At 35.4% G+C, this 17,907-nt stretch overlaps 1 protein-coding gene across 2 annotated transcripts in view; it reads right to left on the minus strand.

Annotated features, from left to right (window-relative positions):
* The window catches only part of LOC108362063 (uridine phosphorylase 1), a 116,704-nt gene extending 105,906 nt beyond the window's left edge, over positions 1-10,798 (minus strand). Inside the window, exon 1 of one of the 2 annotated variants that reach the window (XM_017614900.1) lies at positions 10,356-10,798. The gene's annotated coding sequence lies outside the window, so the exon portion shown is untranslated. The remainder of the gene's footprint in view (positions 1-10,355) is intronic. The other variant, XM_017614899.1, reaches the window with a different exon arrangement.
* Positions 10,799-17,907: the final 7,109 nt, after the last annotated feature.

Genomic DNA, 17,907 nt, shown 5'->3' on the forward strand with positions numbered 1-17,907 from the left:
GAGATCTAAAACTGTTCAGCTACAGAACTAAATTCATCAGCTGATTTTATGTATTTATGTCAATAATTCACTTATTGAGAGAGGAGAGTATCGCTTTCTTAATGCTGAAAAGCGGATCTGATATATCAAACGTGCTGGAGTGAGAGTTAAAATCCTGGCATAAGCAACGGAGTGGGTCGTGCAATTCAAAATTGGTTTTACAGGCTTTCAGAAATATGGGACAAAAGTGTCTTGATACGCGTGACGGAACATTAAAGCTTACATCAGCCAGAAGAGACGGACTTGAAATTGAGCCTGTCAGTAATGTCTGTGTAATTAGATGGTTTGACTTACACACGTCAAAAAACCCATAAATTTTCAGTTTTTGTTGAAGATGTATCACCACAAAAAAAGTTTTGGAGATTTTTGAAATAATTTATTAGTTCTAAAATGAAGTCGAATTATTTTCTTTTCTTGCTCCTTTCCTCTTTTTATTTAAATTTTCGGGCACTTGTTCTTTCACTTTGTTTATCGATTTGATCAAACAGCACTTTACATGGTCCACAGCACATGTCAAACGACTATCAAATTTGATGAAAGTCAAAACTACTAAGGGTATTCATCAAAACTTATAAATGCAATGTAAACCGTATAAGCTTATAATTGTGTAAACTTATAAATGAACTGTCAAAATTTGTATGGAAACTCGTTTACACATTTCTGATAAATTTATCCAACGATTTCACTGAATAAACCTCAATAAAACTGAAGCCAATGCAACTCTGTCGCAACTCAAGCTGTGTTTTCTTGGGCAAAAATCGGGATCCGCATACAAATTTTGCACGCAAATTCAACAACAACGATATGATCCTGATGGAGATCTGGTTCAATTTATTATCCGTTCTGTTTGTTTTGTTTCACTGATAATTTAGCCGCATAGTTTGGTATCAGTGACAAATGAATTCATAGACAAACAGACATTCTGCCATTGTTTCATTTAACTTGCTTCAAATAAATCGCCTTAATGTGAAATATTTATTTAAATGAATATTATCTCGTCTAAATATAAGTTTTTCCCATTTAGTGAGGTAATTTTTAAAACTTCTTAATCTTGGTGCTAATAGTAAAAAATTACTGATACTGAGCTCGATAACCAAAGAAAACACGACTATTTTCGCAAGTGTAAACGAAAGGNTTGTTGAAGATGTATCACCACAAAAAAAGTTTTGGAGATTTTTGAAATAATTTATTAGTTCTAAAATGAAGTCGAATTATTTTCTTTTCTTGCTCCTTTCCTCTTTTTATTTAAATTTTCGGGCACTTGTTCTTTCACTTTGTTTATCGATTTGATCAAACAGCACTTTACATGGTCCACAGCACATGTCAAACGACTATCAAATTTGATGAAAGTCAAAACTACTAAGGGTATTCATCAAAACTTATAAATGCAATGTAAACCGTATAAGCTTATAATTGTGTAAACTTATAAATGAACTGTCAAAATTTGTATGGAAACTCGTTTACACATTTCTGATAAATTTATCCAACGATTTCACTGAATAAACCTCAATAAAACTGAAGCCAATGCAACTCTGTCGCAACTCAAGCTGTGTTTTCTTGGGCAAAAATCGGGATCCGCATACAAATTTTGCACGCAAATTCAACAACAACGATATGATCCTGATGGAGATCTGGTTCAATTTATTATCCGTTCTGTTTGTTTTGTTTCACTGATAATTTAGCCGCATAGTTTGGTATCAGTGACAAATGAATTCATAGACAAACAGACATTCTGCCATTGTTTCATTTAACTTGCTTCAAATAAATCGCGTTAATGTGAAATATTTATTTAAATGAATATTATCTCGTCTAAATATAAGTTTTTCCCATTTAGTGAGGTAATTTTTAAAACTTCTTAATCTTGGTGCTAATAGTAAAAAATTACTGATACTGAGCTCGATAACCAAAGAAAACACGACTATTTTCGCAAGTGTAAACGAAAGGGGACGTCACATAGTTTACTGTCAAAAATTTCTCATGCACATACAACTTGTATGGGACCAACCGAAATTGACCGGCGTGCGTAAAAAGCTAACTCAAATTCCAAGATTTGTGTTGCGTGACATTTCGATTTGACGTTTGCGCTCATTTGACATTTTGGCGCGACTATGAATTGAAATTTTGGAACAAATGCAGAATAGCTCCGATTCTCAAATAAATAAAAAAAATATTAGGATCTATAGAGATTACTAATTAGATTACCAATTAGATTAATAATTAGATACTATTAAATTGGATTACCAAAATACAAAACCTGGGTTAAATTTCTAAATTGAATCTTCTATAATCGATACCCGGAATCCGGCCGGATATTAGCCAGTATCCGGCCGGATAACCAAAAAACGGCCGTATAGGCCGGATTCCGGATATCTACCGGATACCCGGCACATCCCTAGTTGATTTAGTCCAGGCAGTTCTGCCAGCGCAACTCCATAAGCATATGTAAAAGTTTTGCTGATTTAGTCGCATCAAACAGCAAATACTGGCTCCAGTGATCGGACTTCTACCACATTGTGGTAGATCTGCCACTTTTTCGAGCATCTACCACATCTACCACTCAAGGTCTGAAATCTACCACATATTCGCGTTTTTGAGTAGTTTTATTTTTGCTTGACATAATTTTCTTAATTTTAAGAGAAAAAATTGTCCAACACTAAACACTATATGGTATCTAACAAGAATGATATAATACCAGATTCCGCATTCCCGGCGACGATGAAATTTCTCAAGCAAAAGTAAACAAAACCGAATGGGAGGATAAAATAAACTGTAAAATAGTAAATTTTTTCAGTAATCAAATTTTCGTCAGGAAACGCGGGTTTGTTGTGTTAAATTGCAAAATATATGATTTATAAAAAGAATTATTAGCGAAAATGTTAAAAACCGGCGAAAGTATTAGCAAATTTAAGTGGATCTAAGGTTTCTAAGGCGTTCTTTACTTTTACTTGAGAACTGTCAAAATCGGCAAATCCCTAGTAGCTGTTTCTGGAACGTGCCACATTTGTTCGCTACTTCGTGATATGATAAAAAGAAAAGCCAGCAGCACTCCGCAAGGTTGCAGAAATCTCTTAAATTATGATCGAAGAATATCGTAATATGGAAGGAACTGCTTTACACTGTCAAGGCCAAAAATTACCAAAACTCAACGCAATTTTTAGCAACTTCAATCTAGCACTTTATTATACTAAAATTAAATTTTTTAAAGTCTAATTAAAAAGTTTGCCATTTAGGTGAAACCTTGCAGATTTTTTTTAAATTTTGTACAAAGCTTGATCCAAACCCAGAGATCTACCACATTTTTTTTAAATCTACCACATTTTTTTCCAGATTTTACCACAGAGAATTTTTTTAAAGTCCGATCACTGACTGGCTCATCTGTTTACGTAAAGTTCAGTTTACTTGGCCCTACACAGCAGTACGCAATGTCATGTGGTTATCGCACGCACCCATAGAAGGTATTCTGGCAACACCACCAGAATGGTCAAGAATTTTGCATTAGTATTATTATGTGATTGGTTTGAAAATGTATGCAAATTGGAGCCTCATTTTGCTGGTATGAATATCCGATAAATTTTCCTACAATAATATCTGGTTGAAGACAGATGGTCATTTATTCATTTCATTCATTCATTGTCATTTTTCGCTATTTAAATGTTAACGTTTGAAATTTTGAGATCAATTATAGAGTGAGTCAAACAACATTCCTCTATACAGCATCAACTTTATTCCAAAGAAGTGATGCCAACCTGGGGAGAATTCCTCGATTTTGGGGGAATTTGAATTTATTGGGGGAATCGGAGAATGGCTTTAAATTTTGGCTAAGTTCAATATTCAAACGATTTTTACTAACGATTTGTAATAACGATCCTTCTTTACGGTGTTACGGTTTTGAAACATAACGTAATTGACTCATGTCATCGTGTGGATACTAAAAAAGTTGCAACCGTGCATACTGACAATTTTCACTTGACATTTATATTTGATATTATCCTTTCTCACTTCGTCCGGGAAAGTTTTGCGCACTTTAATAAAAATAAGTATTTATCAATGCAAAGAGAATTTTCCCAAAATTTAAGTTAAAAAAATCGCAATCACAAATAGGCTTAGCATAGATACTTTGGACGCAATTTTACTTACAAAACAACTATTTAAAAACAAAAGCTCTCTTGGTTTTAGTGCGGCTTGTAGACATTTACAAAAATTTCTCAATATACATATAAATACGCAATACTCCATATATCCCCGATATATGTACAATGTATAATGTATATATCGAGCCCTAACCGCCAAAATAACGTAAGCGGCATTTTTTCCAAAATTTTCTTTTTGATGCAGAAATATTCCTAGGGCATCTAGATGCATTTCTGCATCAAAAATAAAATTTTGAAAAAATGTCGCTTACGTTATTTTGGCGGTTAGGGCTCGATATATTGATCATCAAATTGAATTCGCAATTTTGAATTTCGAAAAACTGACTTCAGATTCGGTATCAGCGACCCCAGGAGCCCCCTGGTAAAAAGTTTCAACCCATGACAGCAGTCTCTTGTCGAAAGCATATTTTCGGGTCCTAGGCGCATTCTAAGTGAATGGCTGAAGTTTGTACATTCGAATTTTCCTTACAAAACTCGATCAAGTCATTATCCAATTCGTCCTCAATTTCAATGTGCATCGTTTTCTAATTACCTATTCTAAAGCCACCTTCGCTAAAAGTTGTTCGATATATATAGTCTGTTCCAATTGCAGTCCGGTTTACAGGATTTAGTCAGAACTTACAGGAAGTCGTTCCTATTGACATAAAACCTGTAAGTGGGAACACATTTGAGAGAGTAACTGAGCAACTGTTCCTAGTCAGAAGTTACAGGATTTAGTCCGGAGTTTTTTTTCCTGTAAGTTCATGAAAAGTGTCAAACGATCAGCTGATTTACATGTGCAAACAAAAACAGAAAGCGGTGAAAGCAAAGAACCTTATATTTGTTAAAAAATGGAAGTAAACAACGAAATATTTGAATATGTATAGATTTTAATAATTATTTAGTGATATTTCAGCCAAATCAGTGTAGTACCAATGACATGTAAACAAACCGTCTGACGTTTTTACAGGAAATGGTGCTTTTTGCGTTCCTATGCACTTCTGCATCTGTTCTCCTTTTACTCTCATTTGAGAGCGTAAAATTGTAGTTTGACAGTTCCACAGGTTTTAGTCCGAAGTTCAAAGGAACAGACTAATATTTAGCCCTCTAACAATAACTTGAAGGCCTTATCGATTTCATAATCCCGCCGAATAGTTTTTTTCTTGACCGGTGGCTGATAACCATCATTCATTACTCGCAAAATTGTGTAGAAATAGCATCTTCTTCTGAGGTTGGAATCGAATGCAAACAGAAGGAATGCCGGTTGATATGAAAACGTTGACTATCTACAGCCGAAGTGGTGCTCATTTTTATTACCTCCCTTTTGTTAGCTCGGGATGTGACTATGTAATATTGATGCATCTAAAAGATGCAGCGATTTATATTCTCAAGTTACATACCTGATGACAATACGTATGGAAATTATAATGGCGAGGTTTTAGTTTTTTAAACTATAATGTTATTAAACTGAAAATCGAAAGTTCGTTCAACAATTTTTTTAAATAAATCACAGAATTAAAAAAGGACGTGATAAGTCAGAAAACAACAGCTTCGAAAATTGGCTGCATTAAATTCATTGCTTGTGCTACTAAAATCTTATATCCATCCATTACTTTATTGACATATTTTGGAACGGATTTCCGTCATCCCTTGTCAAATTTGGTTTGGAGACAACCCGGTTTCGGCGTTGTGCCATCTTCAGTGTCATTTTTCGTTCTGGATAATTTTTGTTGGTTGCTCGTATTTATGCTCCTTATTAACTACCTCTTTCTTTTGTTAGGTACGTCTTCTTAGTTTTGCAGTATTTGCGGTGCTGAATAGGTAGATGAATTGTTCTGGCTTGTGTTGCTGGTAAGTTGAAGTCAGTGATTCTTCTTTGTTTTTGTAGTTAGTATATTTCCTTCCATGTCTATCCTTAATACTCTAATATTAATCCAGAACGAAAAATGACACTGAAGATGACACAACGCCGAAACCGGTTTGTCTGCAAACCAAATTTGACAAGGGACGACGGAAATTCGTTTTAAAATACATCATCCGCCCACCCTGTCGGAAACAACAACAACCAAAAAGGAAATATTTTATTGACCATTTTTCAAAAAGTTTTAAGCGAAAATACCTAATTTCGCGCCGTCCATCCAGCTTTTACACTAAAATTTAAGATTTTTAAAATTCAATTTGTTCAGTAAGCGGCTCATTTAATATATGTAAAATTATCACGGAACTTATGTCTGACATAACTTCCATGAATCAAATCTGTGGAAGCAATGTCATCCTTTACTTCCATCTACCAAAATCGTACGATGGTGGTAATTTCACGACATAACTTCCATGGAACTTAAGTCACGGTTCGGCGGAAGTTATTTCCGTGGAAGTTATTTAGAAACCCCTAATTGAGCAGTAACGTCTCGACGACCAACTCACTTAGACCTTGCAGGTCCATTGTGATACCACTGTGAAACACGGGAACGTCAGTGACTATTCTGCATGGAACCATTTGGAAGATTTTATGAAGCGCAGGATTGGTTTTATTCCTTCACCGGATAATTCCGTGAGAGAGCTGAAAAAGTGCCTACCTAGAAATACCGCTCTTATCTTAGCTAAAGCTGGGCAGCTTCAGAAGAAGTGCTCAACTGTTTCTTCTTCGTCGCCGTCTCAGCAACTTCTGCAATATGGATAGGAAATATTTATAATCTCGAAGCGTGCCTAACAAATAGCCAATGACCGATTACACAAGCCATGACAGCAAATCTTCGGTTTTTTCCTATCAATTTGCGGCCATAGTAGCCTTGTTGTTGTACAAGTGCCCTCGTCTAACCATGACCTATTGACCTCTTGAATAATGTTTTTTCTAATCCTTAAATTGCAGGTTGCCATGGGTAACCCAATCTTACACATGCTTTCATACAGTGTAATATTTATACCTTTCCTGACTAGCTCATCGGCTCTGCAATTTTCTGCAATATATCTATACACCTATGGATGCGGCTGATCTTGAAAACGCTGCTATATTTAAAGCTGCCAGGCATACCTGTGCACCTTTTCATCTTAGCTTACTGCGTTCATTGATTGGCCACCTGGCTATCCGAGAAGATATTAATTACACAACCCGACAAAATTTTTACTCAGAAACCAGACTATACTTTCCCGAAGGTTTTCGGTGCGCTGAATTCTAATCTGACTCCAGAATCACGTCAGGTTTCCGAGATATTCTAACCTAAAAGTACAAAAATCACGGTTTTTGGGCACATTTGAGATCCTGTAATACGATGAAAAAAATTTTTGTCAGAAAGATCAGCTCGTTATCTAAAAGTACTACTCCTGCCCTCCAAAATTCATTTTAAAGCTTTAAAAAAATCTTTATTTGTCACCGAGAAGTCGTCTGTTGAATTTAGCACCCTTAATCCGATGCATCTATATGACGTGCATAGCCGCAGAGAACTAAACTCAGTAAATTCAATAGACGACTTCTAGGTGACAAATGAAGATTTTTCAAAGCTTTAAAATAAATTTTGGAGGGGAGGAGTAGTACTTTTAAATAACGAGATGATCTTTCTGAAAAAAATTTTGTTCATCGAGTTACAGGAGCTCAAATGTGCCCAAAACCCGTGACTTTTGCACTTATAGGTTAGAATATCTCAAAATCCTGATATGATAGATCAATTCTGTGGCCAGATTTGAATTCAGCGCATCAAAAACCTTTGGGAAAGTATAGTCTGGTTTCTGGGTAAGGAGATCGGTCTTATTTTGTCGCCCTGTGTTATAGTCTTCTCTACAACATGTGTATTAACACCCACCTCTTTTATAGCTAGAACTTCTGCCTGATAAACGCTGCAGCAGTCCGGAATTCGGTCGGATAATTCCGTGTAGAAACTTATTTCCTCCCTTCTCCACGGTCTTGGTTTTTTCCGCTCTCTTGACGGGATATTCGTGTAGTATAAGGCGAAAATTGGTATGATTTGGTCACCAAAAGCTTGGCTGTTTGGGAGAACATTACTTTCCTCGCCTGGTTTGCTTGCTCAGCTGATCGAGGAACTCAGGGTTGTGCAATCAGGGCTGCCAACTTGGCTCAAACCGTGCCATTTTTTTGGCCCTATTTTACATCTAATGGCACTTAATTTCTCAATTTAGCACTTAGTGCCAAAATGGCACTTTTCAAAAATAGTAATATTTCAATAAATTTTTGTGAAATCCTTCGCGAATACTTCTTTTTCTCAACTAAAATTTTCTAATTTTTAAAGGTTATTCAACGGGTTTATCTTATTTTTGCATTGCACTTTTGTTTTAGAAATGTGGTTTTTATTTTATTGCTAAATGGGAAGGATTAAAAAGGATGGCACCTATTTTGGCACTTTTATTTTTCTATTTGGCACATTTTGGCACTCTTTTATTCTCAATATGGCACCTCATAGCGAAGGATAGTTGGCAGCCATGTGTGCAATTCCCTTACGAAAATTTTGCCAATTTAACTCTGTTCCGATATTAAAGCCCTTATATTGGAAACTTGGATTTCAATGACTCCAGGAATTGTATGGTACATGTAAAGGTGGACTAATAAATTGCTAAGAGACATTTACATATTTGTTCTTAATTCTTTTGGTCTTACATGGTCTTCTATAACAATGAAACATCCTTATCAAGTATTCCTGGTTACTTCTTTCTGTCTTATAAGATATGAGGGTAAATATAAAAAATTATTGCGGTTTTTTTTGAAAATACTCTTGTTTCCTACATAATTATTTTTCTTAAACAAGCCCTTAACTGCCGGTTTCACCAGCAATTTAAATAGAAAATTATTTTTTCACTTCTATCCATTTTCATTATCATTTTTCACTAAACGAAGGCTAGCTGAAACATTACATAACGTCGTTTAAAGTGCAAAACCGCGTATCAACAAAATGCAATACCGCGTATCAGCAAAATGCAAAACCGCGTATGTAAAGTTGTAGAAATTATCTTCTAGAGTGTAAAAACACTCATATTTCAAAATGGTTTTCTTTTTTATAAAGCAATCGCATTTCTGGCTAGTGTATTTCAGGACGAATGGATAAGGATTGAGCCAAGAGCTTGTGTGAGCAAATCCAATTTGTGGCAGCCAATGTCAGTTACGCGGTTTTGCAGAATGACGATACGCGGTTTTGTACTTTAAACGACGATAAACAAAATGTATTTACCTATAGAAGTAAAATAAAGTGTATGTATAAAGGTAATTATGACTATGTATGTAAGATACATAGTAATGTGGCAGTGATTAAATTCCGCCTTGCGAGTGTATCATAGTACTTACATATCCATACGTATGCACACGTATACTTATCGCAAACCATCTTCAAAAGGGGCTCAACTCAAAAATCATATCCGAAAATATATCTGCTTGTGAGTCGCACAGATTCAATACAATCAATACAAAAACAGGTATAATAGTCCTTTTCTAGTTAGAAAATATAATCATGCAGGAATATATATTTTCATTAATTCCTAGGAATTGGTTTATGCACAAAAATCCATCAAACAATTTTTTTTAGTTGTGCCCCTTTTGAAGATGGTGTGCGATAAACGTCTAAGCGCAGTTCAAACTTAAGGAAACTTCGTTGTAAGAAAAAGTACAATCAAATTCTTACCACCCGCTACTATTCCGCTCATTTTATGTATACGAATTTTTGTTATCGATTTTTGTGATGTCTATTCGACTGAGACTGCCATTTATTTGGGCGCTTTCTTCGAAAACCATCGGCGGCATTGTAGAATTTTGTTTATTTTTTCATTTTGTTTGTTGGTTGGCTGATACATACATACGTTCACAAACACACACATTTATAAACTTTTATTTATTTACATTCTTATGTTTGTACATTTTGTAAATATCCGATGCTGGCAAAGTCAAACAAATTTATTTTCGCTAGTTATTAGCGGAAGAATAAACATATTCACTAATTAAAAAATTATGCATTTTTTATTTCCAATCAATTTCTCTTAGTTCCCAGCTATGTATGTATGTACCACATTTTAAAATATTTGTTTGATCATTAAACTTGGTAAACAAAAAATTTTGGCAATTTTGAGGGTAATCTTGATTGCCGAGGCAAATAGGTACATATGTACAATATATATGTATGTATACCGAAGTATGTATTTACCTACATATGTGTACATAAGTGCGTATAAGTAAAAAAAATCTTTACTCACCCAAAATTTGATTTTGTGGCAGTTATAGTCGATTTTATTTTATATAGAATAACTTTTCCTTTGACTACTTTGTTGTTTGTTATCCGTCAACAAAATCACTAAACTCTACTACGTTGTTTTGCGGAAAATTTTGAAAAATCTACGCTTTTAAGCTTCAATCAGAACCGCACAACTAAATTGGCTATGACTGTCGTTTATTTTATTACTGATTTAATTAGTACTACTTCAAAAAGGCTAATCGTTGTATAATTCTCATGACACGCGCTGATAATTTGTGTTGCCAATCTGTCACTACCATGGGTAAATGCGTACAAAAAAAATGTCGCAAAGTTGCAAGCGAATACACAATAACAACCAACACCCCGAAATGTACAACACTAACTGAACTTCATTGCTTCATGTGCAAGCTAGCCGTATGATTGTATGCATGTAACTCCACGTTCGACACATCTGAGTGGCTCACAGTGGTGTAAACAAACAACAAGGCTTTTCGTATTTGGTTGAAAGCACTCAAGCGACATTTGACTCACTACTGTCAAAAGCTGCTCATGCGTTTTGGCCAATTTCACTTTTTCCCAAAAATTGGTGAGAATGACAAACAACAACAATATACTTATATATGCACATAAACTGTAATTACAGCAATTAAGTCTAACTGGCAATACTAAAGCGAAATTTGCACAAAAATTTGCCGCAAAGTTATGTTAGGTAATAATGAATCATTTGACTCATTGATAATGAGTTATTTGGAGTTTTGGTTCAATGATGTTGTCAGTAGGCGAAAAGTCGAAAGAAAATTTAAGTCAATAACAAATTAAATGAAGAGCAGTAAAGTAGTGTTTGCATTGTTCAACTTTGCGTTCAACTCAACGCAGGGTTGCACGTAAAAACGTTGATTGGCTAAAAATATCAAAACATGAAAAATATTAAAAAATATTCGCCGTTCAAATGCGTTTATATCAGCGTTTGTTGTTCAACTATGCATTCAACTTTTGGTTGAACGGCCTTTCAACTAATCGCGTTCAACAAAGTTGGTCGCCAGCTAACATTTAGCCAGTCAACTTCCTTTGTGCAACCCTGCGTTGAGTTGAACGCAAATGTTGAACGAAAAGTTTAACAATGCAAACACTGCTTAACGTATTAACACTCATCTGAAACAAGCCATATGAAAATAGACAAAGCTTTTCTCTACACACTATTACTCAATAGTACATTCATACATACATTTAGGCGCAGAGAGCGTTTGTAGCAATACATTGAGCAATGAGCATCGAGTCCTGAGCATTGAATTATGCGCAGCGCATCGTGTCCTGGGGTAGGAGCACACGAGCAGCACAAATTTACACTGTACGCATGTCCACACGACTACATATTAATAACGAGCTTATGTAGGTATTCAGTGACGTTCAATAAGTTTTCAGCTGCTAACCCTATGACGTTGGTTGGGGTCATATCAACAAATGCCACAGGGCTAGCCATGAGTCAAATGTTGATAAATGAATAAGCGCAGAAAAGTGTAAATATGTACATGCCCACACCCATTTTGTGCGTAGACGAAGGTAGGTAGGTATGCAAGTTTGTGTACATTAAAAAATAAATATAAAGTAAAAGTAGAAACGGATAGATAAGTACGTACTAACATAATTTTTTTAGTAAGTTTGCATATACATACATACATATATTTCTACATGTATACATATCTATGGACATACATACGTATGTACATACGTACGAGTAAAGTTAGAATGTATGTATGTACATAAGTATTAATATAGCCTTTTATAAGGAGTTACTTTTCAAGCGCCAAGTTTTTAAGTTAACCAGATGTGTGTGTATTTATTCACTTCGAAATACTTTTGGCATTACGCCATGGCTGCACCCCTTGGGTACACAAAATATAACGGGTGATTTTTTAAGAGCTTGATAACTTTTTTTAAAAAAAAAACGCATAAAATTTGCAAAATCTCATCGGTTCTTTATTTGAAACGTTAGATTGGTCCATGACATTTACTTTTTGAAGATAATTTCATTTAAATGTTGACCGCGGCTGCGTCTTAGGTGGTCCATTCGGAAAGTCCAATTTTGGGCAACTTTTTCGAGCATTTCGGCCGGAATAGCCCGAATTTCTTCGGAAATGTTGTCTTCCAAAGCTGGAATAGTTGCTGGCTTATTTCTGTAGACTTTAGACTTGACGTAGCCCCACAAAAAATAGTCTAAAGGCGTCAAATCGCATGATCTTGGTGGCCAACTTACCGGTCCATTTCTTGAGATGAATTGTTCTCCGAAGTTTTCCCTCAAAATGGCCATAGAATCGCGAGCTGTGTGGCATGTAGCGCCATCTTGTTGAAACCACATGTCAACCAAGTTCAGTTCTTCCATTTTTGGCAACAAAAAGTTTGTTAGCATCGAACGATAGCGATCGCCATTCACCGTAACGTTGCGTCCAACAGCATCTTTGAAAAAATACGGTCCNTGTAGCAGCATCCACTGTGTGAAACGTATTTACGCACGTTGCTCACTTTGGCGAATTCAACATTTATGTATAGTTTTAGCTGAATGATGTTATAGTAATTATGCGTCTCATGCACACATTGGTTTGCGGAAAGGAATCTATTAAAATTCGTATATATGTATATGTATGAAAAAGTTTTGTTACACCATACCATAGGTTGACGGTCACATAATTAAAGCATGCTGCAGTTGAAGGTACAACATAACTTTTAGGGCCGTTTTCTCAAGTAGCCTGTAACTTTAAAGTTCACTTTAAATTTAAAGGTTGCATTAAAATTTATGATTGTGTCTAAAGTAAAGCATTTTATTATCGGTTTAAAATTGGTTTACAACCAAGAAATATACATACATCAAAGTCCGATAATAGAAATGTTTAACTTTAGACACAGCTTTATTTTTAATCCAACCTTTATATATAAAGTGAGCTTTAAAATTAAAGGTCACTTCAGAAAATGGCCCTAAGTCTGAGAGTTGAATCCTACAATATTATATGTAAATGTGAAAGTTTGTGAATATGTGTGTGTGTGTGTTTGTTGCTCTTTCATACTAAACGGCTGTTATATAATTCGGCTCACATATACACTGCCAGAATAAAGTAGTGGTACGGCGAATTTCTCACAATATATGCAGCAATTTTTATTCGAATATTTTACCGCTATTTTTTGTAAAAATGTGGTTTATTCTACAGCAAACAACATAAAACTATAATTGCTACTTTTTTCCGGCAGAGTAGGTGTACGTAGATGAACATATCGAATATTTTTTGAAGAGAGTTTCCGCCTTTCTAAATGTTAAAAATAATTAAAAAATAAGGTAAAAAAATATTACAACAGTGCAGACGATAAACGATAGAGGTTCCAAAATAATTTATTTCGAAAATATTTTCCAGAGGGTTGCCACCTGTCAAAAAGCTAAAATCAATTAATTAATAAGTTAAATAAAGTATCACAACAATGCGGGCGTCAAACAAAAGATGATAAAAAAGATTAGTTTTGAAAATATTTTTTGAGACGGTTGCCATCGGTTAAAAAGGTTGAAATTAATTTAATTAACAAGTCAAAAAAATAATAATTTTAATACGGTTATAAACGAGAGAGGTTTAGAAATTAGAAAGCCTTATTTCAGAAATATTTTTAATGAAAGCTGCCAGCTGTTTTGAAATTCAAAATCCACTTAATTAATAAATTTAAAAAAAAAATATTTCAATCTGGGAAGTAAAATGAAGTCATCCTAATATTACAAATGTAAAAGTGTATGAGTTAGTGAGTGTATATGCTGCTTGGTCTTTTTTTGCCTAAAATTTGGCATACAGATAACTTATGACTGTGATTAAGATATAGCATATTTCTTGAAAAGGATACCACCTGCCTAAAACTGACTTCTCCTTTAAACAAAAAGTTTACTATTTTTTCTTTGCTAGTTTTATGTAATTTTATTTTTTATAAAAATAAAACCTATGATATTACAAAAACCATAATTTCCAATTTGGGTCTTTATACAAAAATTAGAAAAATTCAACAAACTTTCACGTTGATGTTTTATAATATTTCCTGACGGTGCTACACGTTTTTTTCCATACAAAGTATGATCGCCCTGCGTATTTTACCCGTAAATAAAAAAAGTATGTTTGATGATTAGGTACGCAAACACCGCAACAAGTAATACGACTACCGCAATCACACTGCAGAGCCTTTAAGAGAAACATCGCATACATCACACACTGGATTACACAAGTAACTCGGACACCACGGAACCAAAAAGGCTATGAGTCTGTAAGTAGCGGGGATCATACCGTAATCGCTTTTAGAGTGAGTGGAGTCACAAAAACAGGCACTCCTGCTGTTTGCAAGTCTTTTGTATGCAATTGTTGTTGCCGCTGTGAACCGACAACTTGAATAACTCAGACGAACGAGGGCACAAAGCGCGCTGCCCGAGTCCGAGCAACTCGGTAACCTCTCTCCCAATCGAGTTTCGAGCTGCCGCAACAAAAGTTTCTGTATCTGAACATCGTCCAAGCGCTCCAACTATTGGGTATTTCCGTACTGGACGGGGTAATTAGAGAGTAAGCGAAAAATTAGCTCTCTAAAATGGTACACTATCCAGAAGTACGTCAACGCAAAAAGTGATATTTCGTGCCCAGTAATTGAGAAACAGCTTATTCACATGGTTTTTGTTGTCGCCACTTAAATGCAAATACTTGGAAATAGAATTTTGGTTTTCACAAACTTGTTTGCATTAATAAATATTTAAGTATAAACAAGTAATTTTTACAAAAAATAACCGACCTCAATTCTCATATAAAAAAAAAATATATACTTATACATATATATCTCATGATGCACTGATCGGATCTTAACCAGATTACCTTTCCGATGCAAAAAAAATTTTCGAAATCGGTTGGCGTGGTCCAAAGTTATGCGGTAATATACATAAAAAAAAAACATTCCGACGAACTGATAACCTCCTCCTTTTTTGGAAGTCGGTTCACTATTCCTTAAAAGCACAAAGTAAAAACAAACAACATGTAAAAACAAAACAGCTGATATGCACTTTGACACTTTATCCATTTTTACTCAGAGAAAAAGTCCGGGCTGTTTCGGACAGGAAGAACCAGACACACTTACCATTCAATACGTTCCACCTTTTACTTTCTATTAGCCGTTTTTTGACTGCGGGAATGATTTTGGGATCCCGCGTATTGTTTGCCTCTTATGTTTAATTATTAACTTTTAGGAGTTTTCAATTAAAATACAATTCATTTTTTCTTAACAAAACTCATATAAAACCAAGTTTAAAACATTTTAAAAGACCGCAAAAAAGTGTAACAAATTTTCACCCAAATTTAAAACTTTTTTCTCAGTACTGCTAGAATTTTTATGTGTACACAGTTTTATAGCCCACCCAATTTTAGTCGAATAGTGTGCAAGTGTGAAGTCGCTAAAAATATCCGCTGATATTTTGTCGCATTACCTTCTATATAACGAATAAACACAATTTATCTATTTTCATATGGAAGAAGATCGCACCACCTTCGGCGAAAAAATCCAAAAAAAGCATAAGCAACCAAGGCCAGTTAAATTAAAATCTAGCCAAAAGCTTGTTGAATTAATTACAAACTTCAAATCAGTGAATTTATTATTTGAGAGCTTATTATATTTATGTACATACTAGCTTTTGCCCGCAGCTTCGCCCACGTGATGTTTCAAATGTAACAAAGAAGAAAACAAATCATTTCGCCACATAAATATAACCACTTTTATTAAAACAACGTTTCGGGACTGATTGTCTTGGGCATGTAGGTATATAGATTTTTGGCTCTCGATACACGTGAGGAGGCAAAGTAGAGTTGTTCATGCGAGAAGCCTGGAGTGCCCAGTTGTATTCCTGCAACTTTTAGCCGTAATGCATAGTCTTGTGCCATTGCACAATCGAGGTGCGTTCAGGTTAAGCATAAATATGACTGGCACCCCAACCTTTAATTCCAATTTGTGTGACGGCACCCGTGACAATTCTTAAGAGTTTAAAAACTCTATATGATATGTTGTTGCATCTTCATTTACCATCACTGTATCAACAGACAAGTATTTGGTCGCCTCACCAAGCACTTTGCCATGCGGCCCTCACCGGTCACAAGGAGGTCATGAGCGGACTCTCTATCTCTGGATGTTAGTTGTGAGGCTCAATATTTCCACCTTTGCCCCCAATGGCGAAGCTGTGACGCACGCATTTATCTACCTACCGCAGTGCCACTTTCGATGACTGCTGGCGTCAGCAAACGTCTACGCGGATATCTTCCGAGCTTCGATCGAGTGCCACGAACGCATGCTTGTGTGGCATCGCTCATTCGTCCCAATCTATTAATTTGCATTGTTGCAACATAGCTCCGTCACCACTGTTGCACGTTGGTGCATCGCAAGGTTCTGGAGGAGTTTATATACCGAGTGCGCAGTTGTTCCTCCACTGAGCAAGATAGCTGCTACCCCTGAGGATGTACCGCTAGTGCAGTAGAAAATTTAGCAGAAACGTCTTGCTAGTCCCCCCTGGTGCGTACAAGAAATAAAGGCCCTCTTCACCGCTCTCCACTCGGTTCATAATATTATGGGAAATTTGCCTTTGCTCGGGAAATAGTATAGGTTGTGTTTTGGTGACTTGGTGTCATAATTCAACTCCCCGAATAACTCATTGGACAGTTCCCCCGATCGTTGCAGAGTGAGCGACTCCCTGAAAAACTCATTGGACAGTTCCCCCGTTTGTTGCAGAGTGAGCGAACTGAAATCCCACATCCATTTTCCTACCTTTACGAAAAGTTTATACTCAATTAGTGTCAGAGCTTCATCGTCATGGGCTTTTTCTTGAAACCTGTGGGCTATGCTTCACAAAAAGCAGTTGCAGGGGTTTAAAAGTCCTCAAAGTTTACTAAGTAAAACCTGCCATTCGGGACACCTATATTTAAATATTTCATTTAACTTGTCGATTAAAATGTTTTTTAATTTCTAAACGGGCGGCAACCCTTTTTAAAAATATTTTCGAAAGAAAGCCTTCTTAACCCTCAGTCGTGACAGTTGGCAACACTCTTCAAAAATATTTACAACTAAATTTGCCTTAAACCTTTCTCATTTGGTACCCATTCTAGAATATTTGATTTATATAATTAATTAAATTGATTTATGTTTATGAAAAGGTGGCAACTCTCTTCAAAAATATTTTTGAACCATTTGTTTCACATCCACATTGTTGTAATATTTCATCTAACTTAACAAATAGTTGAATTTTTACTTTTGAAAAAGTGGCAACCCCTTCATAAAATATCCTGTATGTTAATCCAGATTACAGCCTATAAGTGTCATAGAGATACGTCCACCCGTGTTGACATTAATGAGCAATAAACATATACACTCACTAACTTACAAACCTTCACATTTATAATATTGCAGGTTTGATTAAAATGGTTTTAAATTTCTATATGGGTGGCTACTATCTTCAGAAATATCATCGAAATAAAGCTTTCTTTACCCCCTCACATTTGATACCCATATTTAAA

The sequence above is a fragment of the Rhagoletis zephyria genome, unplaced genomic scaffold (assembly GCF_001687245.7).
Source record: "Rhagoletis zephyria isolate East Lansing unplaced genomic scaffold, Rhagoletis_zephyria_1.1 Rzeph_scaffold_00921, whole genome shotgun sequence".
Classification (NCBI taxonomy): Eukaryota; Metazoa; Arthropoda; class Insecta; order Diptera; family Tephritidae; genus Rhagoletis; species Rhagoletis zephyria.